The sequence below is a fragment of the Olea europaea genome, chromosome 15 (genome assembly GCF_002742605.1).
Source record: "Olea europaea var. sylvestris chromosome 15, O_europaea_v1, whole genome shotgun sequence".
In the NCBI taxonomy this organism is placed as follows: Eukaryota; Viridiplantae; Streptophyta; class Magnoliopsida; order Lamiales; family Oleaceae; genus Olea; species Olea europaea.
The window spans coordinates 17,697,704-17,712,282 of record NC_036251.1 but is presented as its reverse complement, the minus strand read 5'-3'; the positions used below and the strand labels follow the sequence as shown (position 1 = coordinate 17,712,282).

Sequence of the window (14,579 nt, the reverse complement as noted above, 5' to 3'; positions counted from 1 at the left end):
CCATTAATACCGATCAAGAGGTGAAGAAAACAAAGTAATCAAACTAAAAAAATCTATGTACGGTCTTAAACAATCAACTAAGGCATGGTTTGATGAATTTGCAAAGGTGTTAAAAAATCAAGGATACCAACAGGGACAATCAAATCATACTATGTTTTTCAGAATATTTGAAGATGGGACAAAGACCATTCTGATCGTATATGCTGATGACATAATCCTTACCGGAGATAAATACAGTTGAGATCGAGAGGCTAAAAATCAGTCTAGCCACATAACTTGAAGTAAAAAACTTGAGACAGATACGATACTTTCTGGGAATGAAGTAGCTAGATCAAAGAAGGGTATTGGTGTCTCACAGCGAAAATATATTATGTACGACTATAAACCAATATGTTGTCAAAGAAGACTAAGACATATTTCCTGAGTTGATTTCTAAAGACGGTATTCATTAGAGACTGAAAAGTGGTAGGTACATTAGTTAACCCAAATGGCATGAAGAGAAACTCATAATGCCCTTGTGTGTTCGAAATGCAGTTTTAGGAATATCCTCAGCCTTCACCCTAATCTGATGGTACCCTGATTTGAGGTCGATTTTTGAAAATACAGTCGCTCCATTTGGTTCATCTAGTAATTCGTTGATAACGGGAATCGAAAATTTATGCGGAATGGTTGCCTTGTTGAGAGCCCGATAACCTACACAAAATCGACAACTTCCATCTTTCTTCCTTACCAGAAGTACCGAGCTGGAAAAAGGACTTGTGCTATGCTGGATAATTCCCGCAGCCAACATCTCTTGTACTAACAATTCGATTTCATTCTTTTGGAAGTGTGGATACTATATGGTCTCACGCTGATTGGATTAGTCCCAGGCTTCATAACAATTGCATGATCGTGACTCCTTTTTGGGGGTAGTTGGGTGGGCTCTTCAAAGACTGCTGAGAATTCTTCCAAAACTTCTACGATCATTGTCAGTGACTGAGGCGGAGAACAATTGGTATTATTGGCAATATTTTCCAATTCCAGTAACAGACCAACTCGGCAAATATAAAGTTGTGGGAGGCTCCACTATCAGCCAACACCACCACCTCTTTTGTGCCAATCCACCAGACCAGCTTCATGGTACCGAGGGCAGTGAGCCCAACCACGGAATTAATTGACAATTCCATTGGTTGACCCATGGGCTTTGTCCTCCCGAAAATCACCTTGCCTTCAACCTCAGTGACGTCAGAGCTCAGCTCGCAAATATGCGCACCTCACCTGTAACGTCATCCTCCTCTAGTTCATAGACTACTAACACTTGCAGCTCCTTGTTCTTGCATTTATAGCCAATAATGAACTTGTCATCACACTTAGCCCCCGTTTGGTCCCCATTAAATTACATTCTATTATATTTTATTTTTTCTCTTATTTTCAACCGCACAATTTTCTATAAAATAATATTACTCGTAAATCGAAAAATTTTCTTTATTTTCAATCACTTATTTTTCAAAAAAATACTATTCCACCCATTTTCATTTCTAGAAAATGGGGGCCAAACGGATCCTTATGGCACAAACTCTTCTCCTTGGCCTGAATTTCAGCATCAGTGAGTCTCTTAAATGTCGTGGAATTTTTGGGGAAATAATTAGGGCGTTGAGGTGGGTACAAATTTAGTGGAATAGTGTTTCTAGTTTGGGTTGAAGTGGGTTGTGGTGGGTTTGGGCTGTTGTATGGGATGCTTTTAGGCTTAGTTGGGCTTTGATGGCTAATTAGATTACAATCTTCAACTATATTGGGCCACCTCCATTATTTGTTCCAAGCCTAATGGTTTGAGGAAGTGGACCTCAGCTCTGATTTCTGGTTTCAGGCCGTTGAGGAAGCTACACTCCAGAATTTCCCCTGAAACTCCTGTAAATGGCGACGCCAAAGTCTAAAATTGCCGGCGGTGGTCTCTCACGGTGGCGCTCTATTTGAGGGATAGGAACTGAGCACAAAGTGACCCCTCCTATGAGGGTCGAAATCGCCGTAGCAATCGAACCTTCACCTCCTCCAAATTCTTCATGGGTCTGCGTTTCTCCTCCCATTTGAACCAAGCTAGGGCTTCTCCATCGAAGCACACCGAGGCGGCCTGCACCTTTTCTTCCTCCATCATCTTGTTAATGTGAAAATACCTCTCCACACGAAAGACCCATCCATCCGGCTCTATCCCTTCAAAAAGGGCATCTCCAACCTCCTAATTCGAGGTTCCACCCTCCCGTCTCCTCCATATGTCCCCGCGCTGTAGTGGCTCTCTCCCAGACTCAATTGAGTAAGCCCAGAATCAGACATTGGTACAGTTGAATTTTCCGTAGCAAGGCCTTTCTCCTGCCGATCCTATTCACACACACACATTTATATTGTGTTTATATATATATATATATATATATATATATATATATATATATATATATATATATACAAAAGGAAATGAATTAACAGGCAGCCTTTCAAGAGGGCTGTCTCGCTCCATAGTCTTACCACACTCAACAGATTTCTTGCCTTTCTCTTCCCCCCGTCCCCTACTTATATTCTTTTTTAACTACCTTCTTTTTTTCCTATTCTACCCCTCTAACAGAATTTGTTGTGGGTAATTCCCTTCTCTCGATTTCTTGAATCTTCTAGAATAGGTATACTGGATTGGGTGTCTATCAGATACTCGGACAGAATATTCTCTGAAAATTTTCTTGAATTGGAATTTATGGAATTTTGAATTTTTTTGATAAAAGTAGCTGCATATATTTAGTCCTTACACCTCTCTTTCTGAATGTCTCTTGCAGCCATTGCAACAACAGTTTTTGAGGACATCTGGGGGAAAAGAAGCCCTTTTAGCTCACCAAGATGGCAATGTCCATGGAGGGGCCAATTTTTCTTCAGCATCTGGGTCCATGCAGATACCTCAACAGTCCAAGAAGTTCATTGATTCTGGCCAACACCAAGCTTCTCTTAACATTCCAGAGCAGGCTTTCAATAGGAGTCGAGGCTTTGAGCAACAAATGTTGAATCCCATTCAACAGGCTTATCTGCAATATGCTTTCCAGGATGCCCAACAGAAACCAACAGTAGGATTGCAATCTCATCACCAAATGAAACCGGGAATGTTTAGCGCTCTTGGAAAAGATCAAGATATACGGATGGCTAATATAAAAATGCAACAGCTCATGTCTCTCCACGCAACTAATCATTCCCAGCCATCCTCCTCCAAGATATCATGTGAGCAGTCTGGCCAGGTTGAGAAAGCAGATAATGTTAAGCAGCCCATGTCTGGTCAGAGAACTGAGCTGAAGCCCGACAACCAACCAACGTTACTTGGTCAAGTAGTCCCGGCAGCATCTATGCAGGGTGGGCCACAATCCCAGCTAAATATCATGAATATGACAAACAACCCGATTTCTGCGCAGGTGCAAGCCATGCAGGCTTTGGCACTAGTCAGAATATTGGAACCAACCTAACAAGAAACCAGCAGCCTAACAGATTCGGTTATGCAAGATGAATAGAGCACATGGCAATACAGCTGGATTGGAAGAATATTCCTTTTGTATGTAAATGCATATATAGATCCTTCGTGTATATAAGGCAGGCAAAAATGTAAACAAAAAAACAATTTATATAAAATTCCTTTCACATTTTTGACTTGGTATCAGAGCCAAAATGGCTAACACGAATACCAGTAATCAAGTTACACCAACCGAATCAGTCACTACACCTTCCACTCAAGTTGGTGTAAACCAGGTCTCACCATTTGGAATGAACCTCACTCAAACTCCATCAGTAAAACTCGATAGGAATAACTTCCTGCTGTGGAAAAACATGGTTATGCCCATAATCAAGGGGCATAACTTCGAAGGTTACCTGCTTGGAACTAAAAACTGTCCATCAGAATTTCTAGCTACACAAACAACCACTGCTGGAGGAGAAGCAATAGAGATGGTCCAGAATACTGAGTACAACAAATGGATTTCGACAGATCAGCTGCTAATGGGCTGGTTATATTCTTCCATGACTCCAGAAATAGCAATGAGAGTCATGGGGTGTACTAGCTCAAACACACTATGGACGGCAGTTGAAGAAAGCTTTGGCATACTAAACAAATCAAGGGTAGTGTTTCTTACTGGAGAACTGCAGAGAACAAAGAAAGGGTCCATGACCATGGATCAATATCTCACCACTATCAAACAATTGGCTGACAACCTACAAATAGCTGGAAAGACAGTCGATCATGGTGATCTCATAACACAAGTGTTATCAGGCTTAGATGATGAGTATATACCTATCGTGGTACAAATCAACAGCAGGGATTATATATCATGGTATGAGCTGTCCTCTCTATTGATGACCTTTGAAAGTAGGCTTGAGTACTTGAATCAAGTGAAGAACAATTTTACATCACTGAATGTTGAGCAGTCAAGCATTCAACCCGTTCAAAGAGCAGGACCTGCCGGTGGCAGAAATTTTAGAGGTATAAACAGTGCAAGGGGTGTGAATTTCAGAGGTAGAACAAGGGGAAGAGGTAGAGCAGGTAGATCAAATGAAGGAAGAGGACCTTGCCAAATTTGTGGACTCAACAACCACCAAGCCAGTTGGTGCTTTAATAGATACGATGATAGATACATGGGCAGCAGACCTAGCAACCAAAATCGTCAAGGCAGCACCTCAAACCCTTCTGCATATATTGCTGGACCAAGAATCCTTGAAGATCCGGCCTGGTTTGCTGACTCAGGTGCAAGCAACCATGTGACAGGAGACAAAGGTAACTTGAATACAGGTAAAAAATATAATGGTCAGGAGAAACTCTTAGTTGGTGATGGAAATTCATTGAAAATTGAACATATTGGAAAAGGAAGTATCCCTACTCTAGATAATCCTCTTGCACTTAATAAAGTATTACATGTGCCTGAAATTAAAAAGAATTTGATCAGTGTGTCCCAGCTTACATATGATAACAATGTGTTTATTGAATTCTTTCCTGATCACTGTATTGTAAAGGACTTGAAAACCAGGAAGACCCTGTTGCAAGGAGTGCTTAAGGATGGATTATATCGGCTGAAGCACCCAACCTCAAAGTCTAAACCTACAAATCAAGAGTCAAACCATCGAAATAATACTAGGTGTTTCACAGTAAGTTCTGGTTGTGATGAGTCAACAAAGGGAGTCATGTTGGAGTCAGAAGTTAATATATGGCATAGAAGGCTAGGTCATCCATCAAGTCATGTGTTGAGTCAAGTCTTAAAGTCATGTAATAAATCCATCAAAGTTAATGAAAAACTAGCATTCTGTGAACCATGCCAATTTGGCAAATCTCATGCACTGCCCTTCAATATATCTTCATCACATGCCTCAAACCTCTTGGACTTGGTCTACACAGATATCTGGGGACCAACACCCAGAATTTCTACCTCAGGCTTTAGATACTATATAATTTTTGTGGATGATCATAGCAGGTTCACTTGGATCTACCCCATGAAACATAAATCTGAGGCACTAATCATCTTCACTCAGTTCAAAAAACTGGTTGAAAATAAACTTGAAAGAAAGATCAAAACATTGCAATCTGACTAGGGAGGAGAATTTAGAGCCTTTAACCAAATTACCTTGGAATCTGGGATTGAATTTAGACATTCTTGCCCCTATACTTCTGTGCAAAATGGACGGGCAGAGAGAAAGCATAGACATATCACTGAAACTGGCCTAGCACTGTTAGCTCAAGCTCAAATGCCACTACATTATTGGTGGGAGTCTTTCAAAACAGCAACATTCCTTATCAACAGATTACCTACACCTGTATTACAACACAAATCTCCTTTTCAAGTATTGTATGGAAAGAACTTTGACTACAAAACACTCAAAACCTTTGGCTGTGCCTGTTATCCTTGTCTTAGACCATACCAAAAACACAAATTTGATTTCCATTCACAAAGATGCACCTTCCTTGGCTATGATGATTCACACAAAGGATATAAGTGTCTAAGCTCTAGTGGTAAAATATATACCTCCAGACATGTAATTTTTAATGAAAGTGTTTTTCCCTTCAAGTCAGGTTTTCTAAATAGACAAGACCAACCAAAAAACTCTGAATCTGTAATAAGTCTTCTTCCGTTTAACATTGAGTCCAGCCACAAAGCAATTTCTCAAGATACAGCTGATATAATCTATCCTGATGCATCAACTACAGCTGGTCCCTCTGATAGAAAGCTTGTTACTGAAGTAGAAGGTGAGGCAGGAGAAGAAAACAACAATGCTGAGACAAATCTTGGTCAATTAGGTGGTCAGGTGGCAAGTGGTATTCAACAAGTTGAATATGAAATCGAACATATTGAGAATGAAGTCAACATTGATGAGCAAACTGCAACACAAGCTGCTGGACACCACATGGTTACTAGAAGTAAGGCTGGAATTTTCAAACCAAAAATTTACACAAGTCAGAAGGTTGACAAATCAGGAGAAACAGAACCTTTAACTGTTGATGAAGCAATGCAGACTGTTAGCTGGAAAAATGCTATGATGGAGGAATACAATGCACTGATGAAAAATGGAACCTGGACATTGGTACCTTATGAACGTGGAATGAAGGTCATTGGAAACAAGTGGGTATTCAAGCTGAAGTACAACTCAGAAGGCAAGGTGCTGAGACACAAAGCAAGGCTGGTGGCCAAGGGCTTTCTTCAGACACCTGGAGTAGACTTTGGTGAAACTTTTAGCCCTATCATCAAGGTTTCAACACTAAAAATTATCTTGACACTGGCTGTATCAAGAGATTGGAGCATTAGGCAAGTAGATGTGAACAATGCCTTCTTGAATGGGAAGTTAAATGAGGTAGTATATATGCATCAGCCGGAAGGATTTGTAGATGAAAGGAATCCAAGCTCTGTATGCAAATTAGAAAAGGCATTGTATGTATTAAGACAGGCACCAAGAGCATGGCATGAAAAGCTGAAAAATACCCTATTGGAATGGAATTTCAAACAGTCCAGGGCTGATAATTCACTATTTTACTCAGTAAATGGTAAGGATGTAGTGTTTGCACTTGTCTATGTGGATGACATAGTTATAACAGGAAGCAACCACCAGCAACTACAACAGTTCATTGACAATCTAAACACAAGCTTTGCTCTTAAGGATATGGGAAACCTCACTAAGTTCTTGGGTATAGAAGTGTATAGAGACACAACAGGACTGCATTTAAATCAAGGAATATATGCAACTGATCTACTGAGAAAATTTGGGTATGAAAACCTGAACCCAAGCTTGACACCTATGGCAACTGGGAAGTTAATTTCAAAAACTGAAGGACAGGCCTTAGAAAATCCGACAGTGTATAGAAGCGCCATTGGTGGTCTCCAGTATTTAGCTTATACAAGACCTGATATCACCTACTCTGTAAACAAAATGAGCCAGTTTCTTCAAACACCAACAGATGCTCACTGGAAGGCACTCAAAAGGGTGTTCAGGTACTTGAAAGGAACAATAAAACATGGCCTTATCATTCGGAAAAGTGACAATCTTGACGTGAATGCATTTGCTAACTCTGACTGGGTATCATGCCCAGATGATAGAAGATCCACTGCTGGTTATTGTGTATACCTTGGAGATAACTTAGTGTCTTGGTGCTCGAAAAAACATGTTGTAGCAAGGTCGAGCACGGAGGCAGAATACAGGGCATTGGCTCAAAGTGCATCAGAAATTACATGGATTCAATCTCTAATGAAGGAGCTTAAAATACCACAGAGGTCGGTGCCAAAGATATGGTGTGATAATTTAAGCGCAAGTGCGTTGGCTTCGAATCCAGTCTACCATGCACGCACCAAGCATATAGAGCTTGATGTTCACTTTGTAAGAGACAAGGTTCTAAGAGGAGAATTGGAAATTAATTATATACCGACATCTGACCAAACGGCAGACTTGATGACAAAACCACTCAGTCATTCAAGATTCTCGTTTCTCAAGGACAAGCTTGGAGTGGTTGAGACACACTCCACCTTGAAGGGGGGAGTCAGAATATTGGAACCAACCTAACAAGAAACCAGAAGCCTAACAGATTCGGTTATGCAAGATGAATAGAGCACATGGCAATACAGCTGGATTGGAAGAATATTCCTTTTGTATGTAAATGCATATATAGATCCTTCGTGTATATAAGGCAGGCAAAAATGTAAACAAAAAAACAATTAATATACAATTCCTTTCACATTTTTGACTGCACTTGAGCGGAATATCGATCTGTCAAATCCTGCAAGTGCAAATATGATGGCACAGCTTATTCAGCTCATGCAGGCCCAGATGGCTGCTCAACAAAAAGCAAATGAAAGCAATGCTGGTGCACAGTCTGCATCTATGTCAAAACACCAGGTTTCAACAACCAAAGTTGCAAATGAAAGTTCTTCCCATGGGAATTCCTCAGTTGATGTCTCAGGGAGATTTGGCTATTCTAATTCTAGGCAGACGGTAGTGATCCTCCTGCTGTAATCTCGAATGCAACTATAGTTAACAGTTCTGGTAATAATCCTGTACAACAGTTTTCTTTGCATGGGAGAGAGAACCAGTTACCCCCAAGACATCCTACTCTTCTTGGAAACCCAAGGCCCCCTACAAATCCAATTCAAGTATCTGTAAATTTGGGTCAGGGAGTGGACAATTCTTTGCCTGCAAAAAATTGGGTGTCTGGCTCAGAAATTGTTCAAGTGCAACATGCAAGGCAACTTAATCGGTCTCCTTCGCACTCGTCTAATGATGGGGATGTTGTTAATTCATCTACACCTCAGGGTGGACCACATCGTCAGATGTGCCAGCAGCATATTGGTTTTACCAAGCAGCAACTTCATGTTCTTAAAGCACAAATACTTGCATTTAGGAGGCTGAAGGTTTGCTCATCTTGCCAAAAAATTTGTAAATTTTCAATCTTTTGATTGCCTTATTCCAAGTTTTGAACAGTTGTTTTTGTTACCTTTTCTTTTTGGTAATTTTCTGAAAAACATTTCTGCTCGTGACCCATTTCTTCTTTGGCCTGCATCAGAAAGGAGATGGAACTCTGCCACGTGAGTTCTCCAAGCTGTTGCTCCACCACTACTTGAGCTGCAGATCCAACAGATATTTCCTCCTCCTGGAACTGTTAATAAGGATGGATCAGCTGGAGAAAATTTAGATGGGCATGCACGGCATGTGGAATCAAGTGAGAAGGGGCGTCAGGTTGTAACATCATCTGGTGGACTATATGATTCAAAGGAGGAAGTTTTGGGGGGTGATAAGTTAGCTGTTTCAACAGTTAATGTGCGAGGCATCCCAGTTGCAACAAAGAAATTAAGGATAGAGGTTGCTTCTGGAAAAGAACAACAAGCTGTAGAACATTTGGGGAAATCTGATCAGGAGGCTGAACCAGGTAATCAAAAATCACCTGTTACGATTGACTTATCTGCGGATAAGGGTAAAGAAGTGGCCACACAGACTGCTGTTTCTGATGCAATTCTAGTTAAGAAACCTGTTCAAGCAGGTAACATGACTCAGCCTAAGGATGCAGGTTCAACAAGAAAGTATCATGGCCCGTTATTTGATTTCCCTTTCTTCACCAGAAAACATGACACTTTTGGATCATCTACGATGAATAACAGTAATAATTTAACCCTGTCATACGATGTTAAGGATCTTTTTGAGGAAGAAGAAATTTGGAAAGGGAAAAGGTCAGAGAAAATAGAGAAGATTGATAAAATATTAGCTGTAAGCTGGGAGAGAGAGAGGATTAGGCCAGATCTTGTCATTCGGCTGCAAATCGAATCAAAAAAACTCCAGCTTGCAGAGCATCAGGCACACTTAAGGGATGCAATTGAGCAACAGCAACTAGAAATTATGGCAATGCCTGAACGACCATATCGGAAATTCGTTCGGCTATGTGAGCGTCAACGACAGGAGATAAACAGACAATCTCAGGCCAATCAGAAAGCGACAAGAGAAAAGCAACTGAAAGTCATATTCCAGTGGCGCAAGAAGCTTCTTGAGGCTCATTGGGCCATCCGTGAGTCTCGAACTGCTCGGAATAGGGGGGGTCCACAAGTATCATGAAAGGATTTTGAGGGAGTTCTCAAAGAGGAAGGATGATGATCATAATAAAAGGATGGAAGCATTGAAGAATAATGATGTAGAGAGATATAGGGAGATGTTGTTGGAACAACAAACTAATATACCTGGGGAAGCTGCGGAAAGATACGCCGTTCTCTCATCATTTTTAACCCAAACTGAAGAATATCTTTACAAACTAGGAAGTAAAATAACAGCTGCTAAAAATCAACAGGAGGTTGAGGAGGCTGCCAATGCCGCAGCTGTTGCCGCACAAGCACAGGTACTCTTTTTTCCATATAACATACGCCAAAGCACCAATGCTTTCGAGTGGCTTTTGAAAATCAAGAAATATGATCTAACTGTGGAGGAGTTGATCATTTTGTACATTGATTTCTAATATATTTTTCAGTAGGAACCAATTTATATTTTAATTTTGGAAATCTTGTGTGATATTAGTTACTATCACTGGTAAAGCTAATTGAGTTAGAAAGCCAGATTGTATTACGCTCTCAATTTGCAAAAAGAGAGGAAAAAGATCTAGGCCTTCTTGTTAATAAGGGGAAAAAATTTCTTTGTTTATATTTCGCTGGATGTATTTCCTAAACTTGTAAATGTCATAGGCAAAAGGGCCTCCTAAGATGTGCGAAGAGCATCTTGAGGCATTCTCATCACCTGTGATGTACATCTCATTGAATGAATTTCTTACCCTAACAACTTTCAGGTAATACTAATCCACCTTCTATGATGTGAACCTTGAAGATGCTTTGAAACAGTAAATCCTTATGAACACACTACATATTTTTCTTTTTTGAAAGGGTAAATCAATCTTGACACTGCCATGCTTGTTGAACATTGGCCAATTTGTAGTCACATAATTGTATTTCCCTCCTAGAATGTCGGCTAATTACAGCAGTGAAATTCCAAAAATTTGACCCTTTTTTTTGGTCAAGTCATGATGATTGCTTTACAAAGTAAATGTTGGCATTAAAATGTTAATTCATGGATGGTAATGATTAGGTGAAAAATAAGGAGAGACAAATTGGGCTGGAGGGGTTTTTTTAGCAATCTGCTATCTTTCTTTTACCTTCTTCCATCCTTAAGTTTCATTTAGTTGGTGCTCCTGTGAAAGTCTTCATTTTTCTTCATTACGTTTGTTATGCATTAGCCTCATCTTTTAATGTTGTCATTAATCTCTTTCCCGGGACGTTAGGGCCTCCCTGAAGAAGAAGTAAGAGCTGCAGCGGCCTGTGCTAGAGAGGAAGTAATGATATGGAACAGATTCTCTGAAATGAATGCACCAAAAGATAGTGCATCTGTTAACAATTATGTCTATTTGTTCTTAACATCTCATGATTCACATGTAGGCTGTGTTGCACAAATACTTAAACTAGGGTGTCGTGTCTGTTTGACGTGTCATGTCATGTTGTGTTGGATATTGACACTTACTAGACACTACCATAGTTATTATTCTTTCTTTGGAAGCGGTAATATATAGTTTTAACTCAAAATAATTATATTATAACAAATAGTACTCTTATTTAAAATATTTGTAACAAGAAAAAGTAATGATGAATATAAAATTAAAGGTATAATATAATTGAAGAATTTTAACGAATTTAATCAACGTGTCACCGGGTGCCTTTCCTACTAGCACAGAAAGGGGCAATGTGCGGCAGTGGTACATTTCGCATATTCTCGGGTTGCAAAGAAAGCTTTTCAACAGAAGGCTTGAATGCATTGAAAATAGTTTGTTGGTGCAAAGGACGAACACCAGAAAGCTTGACACTTAACTTTCGAATACCGACTACTTATAATAGCTTAAGTAAGAAAAACTTTAAGTGACAGAAATACTTTTCCAAGTATTCTCCTCGATGCTGCATCCTCTTCTTTTAATCAAGTACTCTGGATTGGTCTTTCTTGGAAACCCTGACAACTTGGCGGTCAAGAATAGTTTCACCAATCTTTTTCCTTGATTTCTACACTTAAAAGTCAGGTCACTTTAGCTTATTTCTAGATGCGTTGTCCTTATCCGTAAAATATTATATAAGTACACTAACATTGAGGACACTGTGTAGGCTTTGCACCATGGAAGGAGTTATATGAAACTTTATCAATCCGCTTCATGAAGGGTAATAGCTCAGTATATTTTGGCATCAATATGAGATCTTTCTTCTTGAGGCTTATGATTTCTAATTGGGAAATTTGATTATCACTAGATCTTTGAAGTTGAATTCTAGGAAAAGACGTTTTTGATCGGCATGCTTTTTTTATATCAAGATAGCTCCGAGCAATCTCAATATTGCATTTTCATTCTTCAGGAAAGCTCTTAACATGAGGGGACTTCATACTTTGATCAATATTTCAATGTTTGAGGGAGTAATGTGATAAGCCACAGATTCAAATTAAGTATTCTAGGCGTAAGAAGAATTCAAGGGCAGAAAAGGGAAAGTCGAAAGAAGGGAGCTTTTCACGCACATGGGCACAACAGATTCGGTTGAGTAAGCTGTTCCAAAACCTGAAGTATATAAGCGAGAAGAGGGGGTGAGGTGCTAGAAAAGTAGTAGAAGAATCCAGTAGGAGAGCTTGGACCTCTCGAAAGTCCAGTTATTTTGTTTTTCATTTCTTTGAGTGTTTTTGTTGGTTGTTAGGAGATGTTCTTTTCAAGTTTAATATCAATGAGACATTCTCTTTCATTTTCTATTTATATAAATTGTGGAAGAAGAAGAACAAGGAGACAGATGGGGAGGATGGTGGAGACTAGAGTTCCGGAACTGAAGGTTGGAGGTGCCGGTGTTTGAGGGAGATGACTCGAAGGGCTAGGTCTTCAAGGCTAAACACTATTTTAGCCTTACCTATATATCCGTCCCCAAAAATTAGAGGCAGCTGCCATTTGCTTTGAAGGGGAGGCTCTATCTTGGTACCAATGGCAACAAAGGAGGATGAAGGTCCAAAGTTGGGAGCAGTTGAAAAGGTTGGTGTTGAATCGATTCAGGTCAGCACATGGAGAGACCGGTGAGGGAAAATTCCTAGCTCTTCGGTAGGAAGGCTCAGTGAGGGAGTACTGCCAGTGGTTTGAACTCTTGGCTGCGCTACTACCGAAAATATTAGAGGCTTTGCTGGGAGGGCATTTCACCGACAATTAATATAAAATATGTCATCACAAATAACATAGGCAAATCAAAATAAAAATTTGTTGTTAAAAGGAGATTTCGACACCTTACAAAATTTTAAGATAAGTGCATGCAATTTTACTATTATGACCAAAAATATTTAATTTGGAATTTTAGAAAGTGTTGTACCAATATAGTAGTATAACCGAAATCATTTGTGAGTTTTACAAGAAAATTTCTTTTAAAACGAAACATAAGATTTTCTCGTTCGCTACACGATTTCCTGTATAGGAAGATTTGCATGGGACCCTGGTAAGGTACTAAAAATCTATACCAATTAGATTTATATAGGATCAGCCACAGTAAATATATTTTTTTCCAGCTTATTTTTTGTATATTTGTTGGATGGAATTGGTCGTCAGAAAATTTGGTACCTGCTTTTATGTTCACTGAGTTAAGTTCCTATTTTATAACTTTCATGGATTATTAGGTCTTCACTATATAGATGTATGTTTCGAACAATGAAATTCATAATGTAAATATGTACGCAAATGTCAAGTTTTGACTTCGATCTCACTTCTAAGATAAGCAACAACTTGTCCTAACTTGATGGTTTTGAATGTTATGGACTAGTGGAATTCATTGTTTGAATTTTGCTTTTACAGAATTGGTATTCTATTGTGATTTAACGGAATTTTAGGACTTTTTCATTTGTCTATTGGAATTGATTACGTTTTTACGATTGAAATTATTATTTGGAATTGATTAGCATTCATGCATTTATTGAATTTCATGTCAAACAATTATAGGGAAAATCTTTTAAATAGAAATCTTCATTTTCAGGTGAAGAACAAAATATTGGTTAAACAAGAGATTAAGATGTTTGAAATAAATTTTTAGTAATTTCAATGAAAAATATTTGACTCCGCCATTGCCCGTCCTGAATCCATATAGGAAAACTATTTTGAATAACTTATTTCTTCGATAATATAGAAACTTAACTTAGAATGTGAATAACTTATTATGGGTTCTTTGATACTTTTTGATATTCATTATGCTAGTTTAGGAGAGAAAAAATTATTGAAAAACAACTGATGTTGTTCTAAAAATTGAAAAGGGTGATGCAAAGCTCAAAAGTTTATCACCAAGATTGGAACTCAAAATGCAAGAAGAATGAAAGAAAAGAAGTCTTCATATCCGGTTGCTCTAACTCCAAATCAAAACTAGCTACTATTGCCAAGACAATCCTGTGGAAGTGTGGCTGACAACCGGAGAGAAAATCTTATCATAATCTATTATATTTCTCTGTGAGTATCCCTTAACTTCTAACCAAGCTTTGTATCTTTCATCTTCCTTTTCTCATATTGTTTCTTTCTTTCTGTACACCTACTTAACCCTATCCATTTC

At 39.0% G+C, this 14,579-nt stretch overlaps 1 pseudogene; it reads left to right on the top strand.

Annotated features, from left to right (window-relative positions):
- The first annotated feature begins 1,517 nt into the window (after positions 1-1,517).
- On the top strand, positions 1,518-11,572 carry LOC111410333 (annotated as a pseudogene).
- Positions 11,573-14,579: the final 3,007 nt, after the last annotated feature.